At 31.5% G+C, this 17,645-nt stretch overlaps 1 protein-coding gene across 48 annotated transcripts in view; it reads left to right on the plus strand.

The window, feature by feature from the left end:
* LOC108484732 (caffeoylshikimate esterase-like) overlaps positions 1–17,645 on the plus strand; it is a 99,944-nt gene that overhangs the window by 72,304 nt on the left and 9,995 nt on the right. For 2 of the 48 annotated variants that reach the window (XM_053029634.1, XM_053029657.1), the window contains exon 1: positions 16,858–16,861. The exons of 41 other annotated variants lie outside the window; for them this stretch is intronic. The gene's annotated coding sequence lies outside the window, so the exon portion shown is untranslated. Of the gene's footprint in view, positions 1–441; positions 446–6,026; positions 6,032–10,603; positions 10,609–16,857; positions 16,862–17,645 lie in introns of those variants that run through there. 5 more of the 48 variants (XM_053029642.1, XM_053029619.1, XM_053029648.1 and 2 more) reach the window with 5 other exon arrangements.

A 17,645-nucleotide genomic window follows, 5' to 3' on the forward strand; every position in this document is an offset into this window, starting at 1 on the left:
TTGCATTCGCTATTTATCATTTAAATGAATATCAATGAAGATGCATTTTTTCACAATTTTTCGCATTATCACTAATTCCATAATCATTTCATAGCCTATCTTTACATTTGCCTCATGCCATACCATAACATTCTAAGTTTTTTGGTTTCAATACTTAGATGCCCCTCTATAGTTTCCTTTTCCATTCAACTTTCAGGTGCTCAGATATCAATTGCATGAACAAACCCGTTACGAGTCCTGAAATCGATTTTGAGAAGGCTGTTTGTTTAGGAGAATTCGAAGCCGAAGAAAATGCTGAAGACTATGTCTCGTCTCCTGACTTGCTAAGAATGGTGGAACAAGAGGATAGACAGATTTTGCCTCATCAAGAATTTGTTGAAACAATAAATTTGGGAACTGAAGAAATGAAGCAAGAAGTGAAGATTGGGACCTCTATTTCAGGGGGCACCAGGCATAATTTGATTGCTTTACTCCGCGAGTATAAAGATGTATTCGCATGGTCATATCAAGAAATGCCAGGATTGGGTGAAGATGTAGTGGTTCATAAGCTCCCGTTAAAACCAGAATGCAAACCCATTCAGCAAAAGCTAAGACGGATGAGACTTGAGATGCTGTTGAAGATTAAAGAAGAGGTCAAAAAGTAATTCGATGCGGGTTTCTTACAAGCTTCTAAATATCCAGAATGGGTGGCTAACATAGTCCCGGTGCCAAAGAAAGACAGCAAAGTACGAATGTGCGTGGATTATCGTGATCTAAATCGAGTAAGTCCTAAAGATAATTTTCCCTTACCGCACATTGATACGTTGGTAGATAACACAACAAAACATTCATTGTTTTCTTTCATGGATGGATTCTCGGGGGTATAATCAAATCAAAATGGCCCCTGAGGATATGGTGAAAACTACCTTCGTAACAATGTGGGGAACATTCTGCTACATGGTGACGCCATTTGGGTTAAAAAAATGCTGGGGCAACATATCAGAGGGCTATGGTGACGTTATTTCATGACATGATGCATAAAGAAATAGAGATCTAGGTCGACGATATGATCGCTAAGTCCCGAGGGGAAGAAGAACATGTGGTGAACCTCAAGAAGTTATTCGGAAGGCTGAAAAAGTTTCAGCTAAAACTTAATCCAGCCAAATGTACGTTTGGGGCTACCTCGGGAAAGTTTCTAGGCTTTATTGTCAGTAAAAGAGGTATCGAGGTTGATCCGGATAAAATAAAAGCCATTCAAGAGTTACCACCTTCGCGCACGAAAAAAGAAGTCAGAGAATTTTTAGGGAGGTTAAACTACATCGCCCGATTCATTGCTCAACTTACCAACCAATGCGACCCAATCTTTCGGCTGCTTCGAAAACATAACCCTGGAGAATGGAATGAGGAATGCCAGGTGGCCTTTGATAAGATAAAACAATATTTGTCTAGTCCTCCAGTGCTAGTACCTCCAACTCTGGGAACACCATTGATATTGTATTTGACTGTGTTCGAAAATTCAATGGGTTGCGTACTAGGGTAACACGACGAGTCAGGAAAGAAAGAAAATGCGATCTACTACCTCAGTAAAAAGTTCACTGAATATGAGGCAAAGTATTCATCCATTGAAAAATACTGTTGCGCTCTGGTTTGGGTAGCTCGGAGACTCAGGCAATACATGTTGTATTATACAACATGGTTAATTTCAAAGCTGGATCCAATAAAGTACATGATGGAATCACCGGCACTCTTAGGAAGAATAGCACGATGGCAGATCCTCCTATCGGAATACGACATTGTCTATGTAAGTCAGAAGTCGATAAAAAGGAGCGCAATAGTTGATTTCTTAGCTGCTCAAACGACAAAGGAATATGAGCCCTTGAGATTTGATTTTCCGGATGAAGACTTGATGTGCATTGCAGAAAAAGAATACGAGTCATCAAAAAAGAAGTCATGGAAGATGAGCTTTGATGGTGCATCGAACGCATTGGGGCATGGGATTGGAGCAGTCTTAGTATCGCCAAAAGGGAACCATTACCCACTCACTGCCAGGCTGAACTTTTTCTGTACCAATAACATAGCAGAATATGAGGCTTGTATCATGGGACTTCGTGCAGCAATTGGATGAAACATCAAAACTTTAGAGGTATATGGAGACTCAGCCTTGGTGATATACAAATCCCTGGAGATTGGGAAGTGAGAGATTCGAAACTGGTTAAATATAGTGATCTAGTGGCAGAGCTGATTAAAGAATTCGAAGAAATAACTTTTAATTACCTCCCACAAGAAGAAAACCAATTGGCTGATGCCCTGGCCACTTTGGCTTCAATGTTCAAAGCAAACAAAGAAACATAAATAATACCTCTTCAAATGAGCATATATGAAGTACCTGCACATTGTTTCAGCATTGAAAAAGAGCCGGATGGACGGCCATGGTTCCATGATATCTTAGAATATATTAAGAATCAAAAGTATCCCGAACAAGCAAATGAGAACGACAAAAGAACAATCAGAAGAATGGCAGCGGGATTCGTTCTTGATGGATATATCCTGTACAAAAGAGGAAAAGATCAGGTGCTTTTGAGATGCGTTGATGATGTTGAAGCCAGAAAAATACTTGAAGATGTCCACGAGGGAATATGTGGGACACATGCCAATGGTTTTACTATGGCTAGGAAGATTATGAGACTCGGTTACTACTGGCTGACGATGGAAAGCGACTGCATTAGTTTTGCAAGAAAATGCCACAAATGTCAAATTTATGGCGATAAGATTCATGTAGCCCCTTCGCCTCTTTATGTCATGACTTCTCCGTGGCCCTTTTCTATGTGGGGCATGGATGTTATAGGGCCAATTTCCCCAAAAGCTTCTAATAGACACAGGTTCATTTTTGTGGTTATTGATTACTTCACAAAATGGATAGAAGCTGCTTCGTTTGCCAATGTGACAAAGACTGCAGTTTTCAGATTTTTGAAAAAGGAAATTATTTGTCGATATGGTTTGCCTGAGAGAATCATTTCAGATAACGCCTTGAATCTGAACAATAAGATGATGAAGGAAGTGTGTGAGCAGTTTCAAATAAAGCATCATAACTCGTCACCCTATCGCCCGAAAATGAACGGAGCTGTTGAAGCAGCCAACAAGAATATTAAGAAGAGTATTGGGAAAATGACTGAGACATATAAAGATTGGCATGAGAAGCTACCATTTGCTTTGTATGCATATCGCACATCTGTACGAACATCTACGGGGGCAACTCCTTTCTCTCTGGTCTATGGAATAGAAGCTGTGCTACCTATCGAAGTTGAGATCCCCTCTTTACGAGTCTTAATGGATTCGAAACTAGAGGAGGCAGAATGGGTTCGAGCTCGATATGACCAATTAAACCTCATCGAAGAAAAACGTTTAAAGGCAATTTGTCACGGACAGATGTACCAGAAGAGAATGATCGCGACCCATGACAAGAAAATATGGCCAAGAGAATTCCACAAAGGAGAACTCGTGCTGAGAAAGATTCTTCCAATACAGAAGGATTTACAAGGAAAATGGGCACCAAATTGGGAAGGGCCATATGTCGTAAAGAAGGTATTCTCGGGCGGAGCTTTGATTCTCATTGAGATGGATGGGAATGAGTTACCTAATTCAGTGAATTCAGATGCTGTGAAGAAATATTATGCCTAAAAAAAAAAGGGGATCAAGGTGAAAACCCAAAAAGGGTATCTTGATTAACACAAAAGATTAGGATGAAAACCCGAAAGGGCATTCTAATGAAGCAAACCCAGGCTTAAAGAGCAAGACGATTGAACGGTGGGTTAAACAGCAAAACTACAGCATTTGAAGCATTTTTCAGTAGCTCGAAATCTTCTACGCAAGAAGCCATGCTAGAAAAGATTCTTGATAAGAAACGTGGAAGAGTTCGTGTGTTGAATATCTAGAGCATCTGTATCCATTGAATACGATCCGTTTTCTCTTTATGACACTTTCTCATTATCATTGGTTAACTTTCTTTGTTTGCCACGTTTGAAATAAATAAATGTGAGGTATCCCTTTGTCCCTACCTAACCATTTTCATGCATCTCATTATGTCGTTTATTTTCATGATAAATAGTGAAATGACATACTCTAAACAAAAGAAATGTTAAGCATTACCTGGATAAGAACTTGATAAGTACAAGAGCCTCAACGCAAGGACAAAGTTCAACTAGGGGCAAAAGAGTGATATCTGAGAAATGTAGATTACTCATGAAGCTTGAGGATGGGTACAGGGCCTAAATAAAAAGTCAAGAGTCAAAGCAATGAACACAAATCATCAAAAATCATGACGAAAGAGGACATAAGACAAACATGCCAAAGGCGCATAGCATAATCATGTAGGCATAAAGGCATTTAAGACAAACATATGCATATCATGATAACGTTATGCATGACATCTCTGAGTACTCCAAAGAGAGCGAGAGGATGTGATGATAGTCATCTTGAATCAAAGGAAAAGACACCTGAGTTCCACTGGTTGACATCTTTTGGTATTTTGATATTTTTTTTATTTCTGTTTAAAAAAAATCAACTCATATTGCGAGAGGTGAGTTGAGCCTCAAGACACGTTGAGGTATTTTCAATCTATTTTTTCAAAAAAATTAACTCATATTGCGAGAGGTGAGTTGAACCTCAGGACACGCTGAGGTAGTTTTAATTTCTGTTCATCAAAAAAATCAACTCATATTGCGAGAGGTGAGTTGAACCTCAGGTCACATGTCGAGGTATTTACAATTTCCGTTTTTCAATTTATGTTTTTCAAAAATCAATTCATATTGCTAGAGGTGAATTGAGCCTCAGGATCACATGCCGAGGTATTTTCAATTAATGTTTTTTAATTTATGCTTTTCAAAAAAATCAACTCATATTGCGGGAGGTGAGTTGAGCCTCGGGACACGCTGAGGTATTGTTAATTTTTCTTTCAAAACTCAACTCATATTACGAGAAATGAGTTGAGCCTCAAGACACGTTGAGGTATTTTCAATTTCTGTTCAATTTATGTTTTTCAAAAATCAACTCATATTGCGAGAGGTGAGTTGAGCCTCGGGGCACGCTGAGATATTTTCAATTAATGTTTTTTAAATTTATGCTTTTCAAAAATCAACTCATATTACGAGAGGTGAGTTGAGCCTCGGGTCACATGCCGAGGTATTTTCAAAATCTGTTTTGCAAATTCTGTTTTCAAAAATCAACTCATATTGCGAGAAGTGAGTTGAGCCTTTGCTCACGTACTGAGCTATTTTTTTCAATTTCTATTTTTAATGACTATTTCTACGGAATCAATTCTATTGCGAGAAATAAGTTGAGATCAGGATCACATGCTGAGTAAAGAATAAAGATTGAAGCTGATTGAAGACCTCAGATTTTGTTCCCTTGAAGTCGCAGAAGAAAAGACCACAAACCTTATCTCACTGAAGCGATAGAAGAGCAGACTGAAGTTGTAGATCTCACCTTTCAGAAGTTACAGTGAAGCAGATTGAAGCCACAAATTTCATACCCTCAAAACTACATCGAAGTAGGTTGAAGCTACAAGGCATATGTCAGAAGATGCAGTGGATTGAACCAAAGCTACAAGATGCGGTGGGCTAGTATGAGACTACCTGAACAAGGAGAGCACCAGAGAAATCAATACTTGGCAAGACCGGGCAAAATTGACCTTTCTTTATGTCTTTGCTCTATTCCCGTTATACGATAATGAGCAAAGAGGGGCAGCTGTTATAGGCCAATTTTGGCCCAGTCCATTTACAAATAACCCAATAGTTAAACAGCCCAAACCCAATGGTCCATTACATACCCAATTCACAAACCCTAAACCTAGCCCACTAGTACTAAACATTTTCCACCAAAAAGAGAAAGGAAAAAACCCTAGCCACCTAGCCACTTTCCCACTTGCCCCATTTTCCTCCCATTTTTGATATCTATTGTCTGCCACCATCACCTACAAAAGAAATAGAAAAAGAAATAATAGAAAATGATGTAAAAGATGGCTATAAAAAGCCATTCAAAAATCATGTAAGGGGGGTTTTTTAGAAGATTGAAAAAAAAAAGACAAACACAAAAATCCCTCCAAATTTTGAATACAAAAGAAAATCAATAGAAAGGTTTGCATCTTTTTTTTCTTTTTTCTTTTCTTTCGAATCTTTTTTCTTTCTTTCTTTTTATATACATATATATATATATATTATTAAAAAAAACAATTTTTTTTACCTTTTTCAGCCACCGTTCACGGTGGTCCGGTGACCGATTTTGTGGCCAGAAATCACCTCACCTCTCTCCCTCTCTCTCTTTTTTTTTTCTTTTCAAGTGCAAGAATGAATTTTTTTGAAGAAAAAGGGCTTTTTATAGCCCCAAAAACGACGTCATTTAGGGGTTGGCCATTAAACCCCAAAACGACGTCGTTTTGACTTGGACCGATTCGACCCGACCCGACCTGACCCGCCTAGGATCCGCGTGTTTTTTTTAAAGGAAGGGTTAATTCGCTTTTAGCCCTTCCGCTCTTTATTACTTTGCAATTAAGTCATTATTCATTTTTTTAATTTGGCCCTGAAATTTGTCGTAATTTTCAATTTAGTCCCATTGATGTCTTTGAGTTTTGATGGGAAGGAATATTTTCTGTTTTGGCCCCCATTGTTTCCTTGCGTGTTCAATATAGTCCTTTCCTTTTATTTTTATTTCAATTTTACCCCAAATATTTTGTTTTAGTTCAATTTAATCCTTTTAGTTATTTTACTATTTAAATTAATTATTTTAGTATTATTATTATATTTTATTTACTTATGTAGTGTGTTAATAATTTTATCATTTCTAATACGTATATATATATTATATGTATTTTATATATATTATGTATATATTTTTTAATGCAATTAGTTATATATTTCTTATACTATTCCATGTATGTATTTTATATCATCTTATGTATATATTCTTAAATATTATTATATATACATATATATATATATATTTTAAATACCATATGGTGTATATATTATTATTACTAATTATTACTATTGCTAGTATTATTATAATTATTATTACATTAGTGTATATTTTATGTACATATATATATATTTTTGTATATATCATTATTTTATATTATTGTTGTAAATTTTTTATGCATATATTTTTTATGTACGTTTCCTAATATTTTCTTTTATTGTAGATATTATTATTATTATTATTATTATTAAATACTTTTATTATATGCACATATAAATATGTATTTTATGTACATATTATTATTTTATATTATTATTACCAAATATATCATTTTTCCTATTTTATTATTAGTACATGATTTGCGTTTATTTTCCTTTTTTTTGTAAATATCATTGTTATTGTTATTCTAATATTCTAGTATTCCATGTTAATATTTTTCATTAATGATATCATTTTTTGCGTCGTTTATCTATTTTAATTTCTCACTTTTGGAATATTTTTCTCATGTTTTAATTAATTTCAATAAATAAGGCAATGTTTCGCATTTTGGAACATCGAAGAATTGTGCCCTAACTTACGGGGTTTCGGTTCTCTCATTGGTTTTAAATAGTTAAATATCCTTTTGAGTTTTGAAATGCACGGATTTCCAATTTAAATTAAAAGACGACCTTGTGCTCGGGAATTCATGGTATTGTGTCCTAACTTACGGGATGTGATACTCCGATATCTCGAGATAAGGAAATCTTTAAACAAATCGATTTAAGCTAATTCAAGAATTTTAAAATCAGTATTAATAGAAAAGATCGTATTTCAAGTCCCTTCCGATTTTTAATTTTGACATTAAGACACTAACTAATCAATTCGGTACCAATTTTTTGGGCGTGTCGAGGGTGCTAATCCTTCCTCGCACGTAACCGACTCGAACTCATTCTCTCAAGTTTCAGAGACCAAAGGCCCTGTTTTAGTAAACTAAAATTGATTTATTAAAACAAAGGTGATCCGATCACACCTGATAAAAGATTGGTGGCGACTCCCGTTTTAATTTTCACTTTCAAACAAAGTCGATCCCCGTTTTCAAAAGAATGGTTTCGACAATGATCAGATCCTATATTAAGACTATTCAATTTTTTTTCTTTTTATTTAATAAACTATTCAAAATATTTTTCCTTAGATAAAATCATAGATAATAAGCTTATTTAACTATAAAAATAATAGAAGAGTTTGTTTAAACAAAGTGTAACAGTTTAAGGCGATTTTACTATATTAGCCTAAATTATGGCACATTAAAAATGTGGGTGAGAACAATTATCTCATAAATTTATTAAAAAAACTGATATAAACACTAAATATATCTTTAGGTAAGATGGTAAAATTGATAAAATAGTTGTTTATGTTTTAGGTTCAAATTCCATCGTGTGTATGTATTTTCTAGATTTTTATATAAAATATAAAAGATAAAAATATCCTCAAAAAGTCAAAATAATAGTTGTCCTTTTGTAAAAATAAAGAGGTTTTAGTAAATTCACAACCGGGTTGAGATTTAAATAAGAGTGACACCAACTCAGTCAAAATTTTAAATAATAATATAAATATAGATTATTGTTTATAATTTATTTAATGAATTTCAATAGGCTTAATATATCATTTGGTATATGAGTTTGACACTTTTTTCTAATGTGGAGCTAGTATCATTTTTTTTCAATTTGACACTTGTATTTGACAAAAGTTATATATTTTGGTACCCAAAAATAATAGAATTAACTTTTTCGTGTTCAATTTAAATTTTAGAGCTGATTTAATTAAAAATTTGCTTATATAATCTAGACATAAACAAAAAATTAGTCTAAATTAAATAATCATCAACTAAACCAAATAAATAGTAGAGCAAAATCTAAACATGATTATGCAGATATTCCTATGGAAGAATTATATTTGAAATATATTTGAAGAATTATAAAAGGATTGAAGTTACATAATTTCGTTTAAGACAAAAGAAAAAAAACAACATGGTAATAAAATAGGATAAACTACAAAATTTTTGTTCTATTTTGATCACTAAACTATTAATTTTTCTGATTTAATCATTAAATTTTTCGAAATAAAATATTTTAATTACTCTCAAGTTAGTTGTCGTTAAATGAGTGACGGGAAGCTGATGTGGCTTTTTTGTATTGGTCTAATAACAAATTTAGCTCTCCAATATTTACACATTCTATCAATTTGATCCTAAATATACAATATTCAAGAAATTTAACCATAAGTGTTTGCAAAATTTATCATTTTAGTTCGAATTCTAAAAAAGTTGAATAAATTTAGTCCTCGAAATTTACAAAATTTATCAATTAAATTCTAATTCAATAAATTGAATTGAAAATAAAGAAAAAGAAGGGGAGATTTCAATGATTGTTTCATACTTGAACGATGGAACAATTGATCAAATATTTTGCTTTAAGGTTTGATTGTTGAAAGAAAAAAAAATACAGCTGTTTTAGTTATCTATCCATTCATCTGGTATAATTCCCCACGTTTTTGCTTCTGTTATGTTAGGATTTTAACATGTGAACACAATATGGACATATAACTTCTTTTCTAAATTAAATTATTATAACAAATTATATAAAAAATTGCTCAACCATTTTCGTCTCGTCGTCGAACTTAATAGATAAATTTTGATGGTTAAATTTATTGAATTTTTTAAAATTTAAAATAAAATGATAAAATTTATAAATATTGAAGGCTGAATTCTTAAATTTTCTATATTTATAATCAAATTAATAGAACCTGTAAATATTAGAGGATTAAATTTATAAATCAATAAAAATTTCATATAAACTTTTCGATACTTATTTAACGACAACTAATAGAAAAATGACTAAAATATTTAATTTTAAAAAGTATAGTGATTAAATAAAAAAATTAATAATAAAATAATTTACCCAATAAAATATTGCGAGTAAAGGTCAGTAGTCCCATCGAGAAGCCTTCACTTGCTTTTCTATAAACATTCTCTTTCAAATTTTTTTAAAATTAAATAAAATTTTAAATTTTAATATATTTAAAAAGTTTTATATATTTTTTAATTTTATATATTCTAAATTATTTATTAATATGGATTATTTACGTTATTTTACCTTTTTACGTAGATGTTATATGTTATCATAAAAGTGTTCTTACTTGTTACGTTAGCATCTGTTAATGGAAATCATCAACAGAAAAACTCAATTAATTTAATTTTGATAATTGAAGGCTGAATTGTGTGCAATTTTTTTAATGAATTAATTGATTTTTTTAATTTTCACAAATATAATTTTTTATAATTTTTTTGAAAGATAAATTCATTGATTCATTCAATGAATGGTGTACAAGCCCAATTTTGGGACCCAATTCAAACCTATCCAAAACCCATTACAACTCAAGCCCAATAGGCCCAAAATAATGTAGCCCAAACTTTTAGAGCAAAACAACAGGAATTTCAAACCCTAGGTGCGCCGCGTCTAGGGTCTTCTGACCCCAACCACTGCCTCAGTGTTAGTGGCACCTCCACCACCGCCTCTGCTCCACTACCATTTGTCTGCAGCAACAATGGAAGAATAGATAGATATTAAAAAAAAAGGAAATGAAATGGCTATAAAAAGCCAAGCAAAACCATTGTACAGGGGGTTTTTTTATGATTCTCAGAAGAAAAAAGAGATTCACATCAAAAGGTTTAGTAAATAAAAATACGAACTTGCAGCAAAGAATTTCGAAGGCTGATCTAAAGGTCTATCTACTGTTTTTCTATTTGTTCATCATTTTACCCTTTCTCTTACTCTTTCTTTGAAACGTTATTAATACATATCATTTATGTTTATCAAAACAATATGCATCATTAAGTAAATATATAAAACAAAAAATAAAAAATAAAAAATTTTATACCTGAGGCGATTTCCGGCCACCGTGTACGGTGGCCGGAGCGACGGAGCCACGGCGGAGCGATGGCCGGAGTCCTCTCCGGCATATGGACCTGCAAAGAAAAGAAAGAGCTTAGTTTTCTTTTTTTTCTTAACTGACGGTAGAAATGATTTTTAAGGCTGATTTTTAACTTATATAGGTGTTATAAAAGCAGCGTCGTTTTGGTCGGCACCCATAAGCCCCAAAACGACGCCGTTTAATCAACTGACCGAGAAGCGGCTCGACCCGCCTCGAGATTCGCGCGTTTTCATCTGACGGTCTAATTACGCGCGCGGTCCTTCCGCTTTTCACATGTTTCGCAATCAACTTTTTTTTATTTCTTTCAAATTGGCCTCAAAGTTCATCACGTTTTGTAATTTAATCCTCTCTCCTGCGACGTCGTTTTAAGGGTTCGGGTAAATTCCCCTTTTGGCCCCTGGATATTATATGCGTATTCAAATAGGTGCCCCTTTTTTATATTTCCTTTCGAATTGGCCCCAAAATCCTGTTTTAGTTTCGAATTTAGTCCCTTCTTTGTGATTTAATCTGATTTTTATATTATTTTTACTTTTTATTTTATTTTTTAGCATTATTTTAACTGTTATTATTATTATTATTATTACCATATTCATTAACATATTATCATTATTTTTGCTATACTATTGTTATTATTATATATACATACCTTTTATTATTTTTATGTATATTTTAAATATTATTATCGTTATTATTATCACCTATATGGTTATTATTATTACTATTAATATATATTTTATGCATATGTATGTATATACATTTTCTATAGGTATAGTATTATTTTAATTATCTTATTTTAATATTACTATTATATTATATCTTTTTAACATTATTATTACTATCACTATTATCATGATATATTAGTATACATTTTTATACGTACATATACACATTTACATATGTAGTTTTATATATATATATATTATTACTCTAATTTAATACTTTTACCTTTGTATTTCTATTATCATTACATAGTAGTACGTATTTTCATTATATATATATTTATATATATATATATATATATATATATGTTATATAGCATTATTAATAGCTTAATACTATTGTTTTAGGTATTTGTGTGTCACATATGCTTTCATTAAATATATATATATTATATTCCTATTAAGCACATATCTTACATTACATACATTTTATATACATATATATTTTTACGTATACTCTGTCTAATCTTTTAATATATTACATATATTTTGTGTGCATATATGTCATTAATATCGTATTTTTATGTATTTTAATACTACGTATTACATATTATTATTTTAATATATACATTTATGTGTTTATATATCGTTATTATTAGTCTTTGTTATTGTTACTATTTTTAATAAATATTGCATACATATTTGTAATCTGGTATTATATGTTTTACATACATGTGCTCCCTACTACTTCATATTCACATTATTACTATCATATTTAAATACCATGCGTTATTATCGTTTCGTACTATTGTTATTTACATTATTATTATTATCGTTATCGTTTTCGTTTTCGTTGTCGTTGTTATTTTTATTTTTGCCATGTTTATCATTTGTTTATAATTGCATATTATTAGCCTTGATCTTACTTCATCTTTTACAGTTGATAATGTTATTGTTTTGACACCGTCGCACCATTATTATATTCTTATACACATCAATGCTATATTTTGCTTTTACATTTTATTATAAATCGCGTTGCTTTTTGTTCAATGTATTAAAACAATTCTTTCATAAGAGCAAAATCCGTTATTAGGTAGTCCGAAATAATCGTGCCCTAACTTACTGGGTTTCGACTTTTCCCATTTAACCTAAATAACGGAATACTCTTTTAAATCATTATACGAGTTTTGAAAAATGCTTATTCTCGAAGATGTGAAGTGTTGTGCCCTAACTTACCGGGCATGATATTTTGTCATCTCAAAATAAGAATTTTGTTTAGAAATAAAGGCAATATTCGGTGTTTGAGAATTGAGAGAACGTACCCTAACTTACTCGGGTTTCGACTTCTCTCGTTATTCTAAATAATCGAATACCCTTTTAATAAAATACATGATTTCATAAAAGGCAAGCTCGCTCTCGAAAATTTAAGATGTCGTGTCCTAACTTCTTGGGTGTGACATTTTATATTTTGAGACGAGAGGGTCTTTAACACTTGAGCTTTTTATAAAGAAGGATCGTATTTTAAAATTCTTTCAAATTTTTTTAATTTTCGATACTAAGACACTAATTAATCAACTAGGTACCAATTTTGGGCGAGGGTGCTAATCCTTCCTCGTGCGTAACCGACTCCCGAACCTGTTTTCTTGATTCTCGTAGACCAAAATTGTTGTTTAAATAAACCAAACTATTTATTAAAAACAACCACTTTTATGAGGTGACCCGATCACACCTCGTCAAAAAGGATTGGTGGCGACTCCCGTTCTTTTATTTTCAAAATCCAAGTCGATTCCCGTTTTTTTTTCAAAAAAATGGTTACGACAAATGGAACCATACAATTCAAAGAAAAAAATAGCAAACAATCGTCGTAGATGGTGAAGGATAAACTCCATCAACACAATAAATGCTTTAGCCTCAACATTAATAGAAGATTATGACGCGTTGACAATTGGCTTTGTCATAACTCATGCATGACATATCTGGAGTGATTGCAAGCACTTAATATGATAAGAAAATCAACCCCGGATGGTTTAAAACAGCGAGCAAAAATCGACAAAAGAATCAAGCATTCACCAAACTAGAGAGGACGGCAACAAAATTATCCCTAAAACCACTTATAAAACTAAGATTACATGTATAAGCAATACCAAAAAACGTGCTACAATAGCATACAAAAACTTCTAAAACTGAAAACTTATTAAACAATGGAAAAACAAACAAAAAACATATAAAACTTAAAGACAACACGGGTCCAGATCGACACGAGAAATCATTTATTATTCTAAAATACTCTCAAAACAAAAACAGATTAAGAAGTTGACGAAGAGCCACCCACTTTCCAAGAAAAACTACTATTGGCTGATGAAGTTTTAGCGAACGACAGACACTGTTATTTGTCCATCATAACTTGTGAAGATAACAAAGATACCCGCAAAATAGATATGTAGACTGAAAAGAGAGAAAAAGAAAAAAAGAAAGGATTGATGAGAGAGGAAAAAGACGGGTGGTACCCAACCCAGAGGCTGGCACCGCTGCTAAGTAAAACCCTATTCTTTTATAATTTAACTTTGAAAATTTAAAAAACTTTCATGATTTTCTTATTTTTTTTAGGCTTAGTTATTTTATTTAATTTTGAATAACTTTTCTGGTTTGGAATTATAAATTTTTTATGTTTTTATTATGTATTAATATGATATATAAAAATAATGTTACATTAATAATGAAAATTTGAAGATCAATTTTCTCCAAATAAAAAAGTAAGAGCTAACTTGAATACGAATGTAAATTTGAGGCTGAATTTATTATTAAATTTTATCATAAAATATCAAATAAACATTTAATGTTAATAAATAAATTGGGTCACATGGATTTGGTGAGTGATGGTGATTACTTGTTGGGGATTAAATGGTGAGTTAATGGGATTAGGAGTTGAAAGCATTGATTCGACCTAATATTAGAAATCCAATCTGCTCACTTAATTTCATCTCATTTAAATTCGTGCGTATTTTAGGTTATTATTTTGTTTATGTTGAATAGAATTGGCTTCGGATCCTTGGTCTCGGTTGGTTTGGATATCATCTCTAACTTTATACAAAAAGTATCATTACTAATAAAAATATTAATTATGCAAAATTCACTTATGGGAATTGAATCATCAGCCAATACATTATAATGCTTTATCTTAGTATACCTGATATACCTAGCTAAATGGTAGTATTCTTATTCTTCAAGACATTTTAAAGGCATGACTTTAAATCCCGTTAAAATTAAATGATAAAAATATTTTTTTGGTAGGCTTAGGCACTCCCATTGAAACTCCGTGAACACTCCCATTAAAACTCCATGAACCTATTTGGGTTCTAATTAAAATAAGAAGACAAAAACCTGGGACTAAAATTAAGTATAAACATTCTAAAGGTAATACTAATTATTCGAGAGTCGAGTTGATGTGACAGAAAATAAGCGGATTCCATTCAACAATTCATAAAATTGCTTTTAAAAAAAAATCCAGAAGAAAGACAAAAACCAAAGTTTCTAACATACAAGAGAATTGAATATAATTAAACAATGTTCGCTCGGCAATAAGTTAATCTTTTAATATAGGTTTTATTCACCATTTGAGCTTTGAGGTACATTTATTTACTTATTTTAGTATTTAAATTCCTTTAACTTATTTTACTATGTAAAATATTGTTTTTTAGTTTAATTTTTAACCGAGGTTAAAAAGAAGTTACTGACTATTTTAACCAAAAAAATTCATGAAATTGGATTTTTAATAAATATTTAACATTTGAGGTGGTGACTCGGTTGAGGGTGATACTAGTTGGTGACTCGGTTGAGGGTGATACTAACTCAATAAAACACTTAAATAATAGTATATATGTATTAAAAAAATAAGGGATCCACTTACACTTGTATAAAATTTAAGTAGTTTTACATTTTCCGTAACTTATTATCGATTAATATTTTAATAATTCAACTGTCATATTTCATGCTCTTATTTATGTAGTTATGCATATTAAGTTTGATATAAATTGAAAATTTCTAATTAATCAATAAAATTATGTGAAATTACGTGAGTGACATTTTTAATAAAATATTAATGATAAAGAATGAATTGTGTATCTCAAGAGAGGCCTTTATATAGACTAGTTGGTTACATCCAAATAAAACTCTTAAGTGTGATGAATCTATAATTAATCTAAACAACAGTAATTTTAAACTAAACTTTCTTTTGACTAACAAACATAAAACTCTTAAGCAACTTAAAATACATGAAAAAATCCTAAAATTCAGAATAAATAAATAATAAAATAATAAAACCTAATAGATATAATTTTGGGCTCATATATGATCAAAATTAGTCTTTAAATTCAAACTTAATATGATTTAAATTCGAATTAAATCCCGAAACTCGTAATTTTCCGTAATAATCTCATCAAAAAATTCTGCTTATGTAGTCTTCAGTAAAATGGTCATAACTTGAGCTCCTAAACTCAAAATCGAGTGATTCAATATGCGTTTTGAAGCTAATAGACAGCTCTTCGAACGCTATGCAAACATTATACCCAGATATGCTTGGATTCCATCCAAACATTTGTCGCAAGTCAACTGGTTTTCCAAACTTAAAAATTGGCAGCGTGGGTGAACCGTACCAAATGACCACAACCTCCTCATTATATTAACAATTGGTATGGTGAGTGCGGACTCACTCTTGACCATCAAAATCAATCAAAAAAATGAATTATCCTAATAACAACTTCCCCAATAATCCAAACTTCCCTAATAACCAAAACTTCATATACTTCCAAAACCAAGCTAATCAAAATAACCAAGTTCCCCAGGGAAATAGAAACTTTGGCCATAGTACTATGATTTATATAAGCCCATTTAATTAGAAGAATATTATCCTTAGTACAATCGTTTCCTAGGATTTTAAGATCCCTACCTGAGATACCTTTCAACTTTGGGACATCAAGTCTCGAATTAAAACTCTAATATGTAACAGTTCTCAAAACTCCAAGAACATCTTTGGAAGTAAGAATAGTTCTTACATCAACAGCTATTCCAACAACAACAACACGAGCATGAATGCCAACGACAAGTATTCATTTAGTTGTGTATATAAGAATTATAAATTGAATAAAATACAAAATTTTAGGGGGCATTCGAATAATGAAATTGAATTGATATATGCATATTATAGGATGTTATAAAAGGGTTGGAATTGATAATTGAATTGAACTATTATATAGATCAAGAATCGAATCAAATTGAAGATAACGGGGAAAAATGAAAAATTGCAGATTAGTCTTTAAAGATTCAATTGTTTGCTGTTTTGCTAGGTAAGTTCATATGGAAATTACCGTTTTATTCATGTTATGAATTAATTGAATTTGATTTGCTTTTTTCTATGCTTAAATGTGAATTGATTGATTTTGGCATCAATAGGACTAAATTGCAAAGAATGAGAAATTATGGTTATTAGTAAATGATACAAAGTCTTGAAGTGGATACAAAATGTTATGTGAAATGTGTAAAATGTGTATACTGTTAAGAGGTTTGAAATGATATAATAACAGTAACGGTGCCTGTATAAACTAAGTAAACGATTAGGATACAAATGACATGCATTAGGGTCCAAAAAGGAATAGGTTGATCAATGATTTTTTATGATGATTTGAGATCCAAAATGTGTTGTGGATATTCTGAAGCTTGTGTGAGCAATCATCAAACTAAGCTTGTATGAGCAACCATGATCTGAAACTTGTGTGAGCAACCTAAATACGAAGGCTTGTGTGAGCCATTTCATAAATAAAAGCTTGTGTGAGTGAAATAGTCTCGAGTGTCTAAGTTCAATTTACTAAAGTTATTTTGGGCGAGAAAATGGTAATTTAACAGGAAAATGAAATGGTTGAATGATTATACATAAAAGGAAATACATATGCTTGCATATGGTTTATGATTTGGTTAGTTATGATTATGCTATAAGTTCATGTTATGCTATAAGTTCATGTTATGTAAATGAACTAACCTTTGATTGTTTTTGTTGATATGCATATGAAATATAAG

The sequence above is a fragment of the Gossypium arboreum genome, chromosome 6 (assembly GCF_025698485.1).
Source record: "Gossypium arboreum isolate Shixiya-1 chromosome 6, ASM2569848v2, whole genome shotgun sequence".
Classification (NCBI taxonomy): domain Eukaryota; kingdom Viridiplantae; phylum Streptophyta; class Magnoliopsida; order Malvales; family Malvaceae; genus Gossypium; species Gossypium arboreum.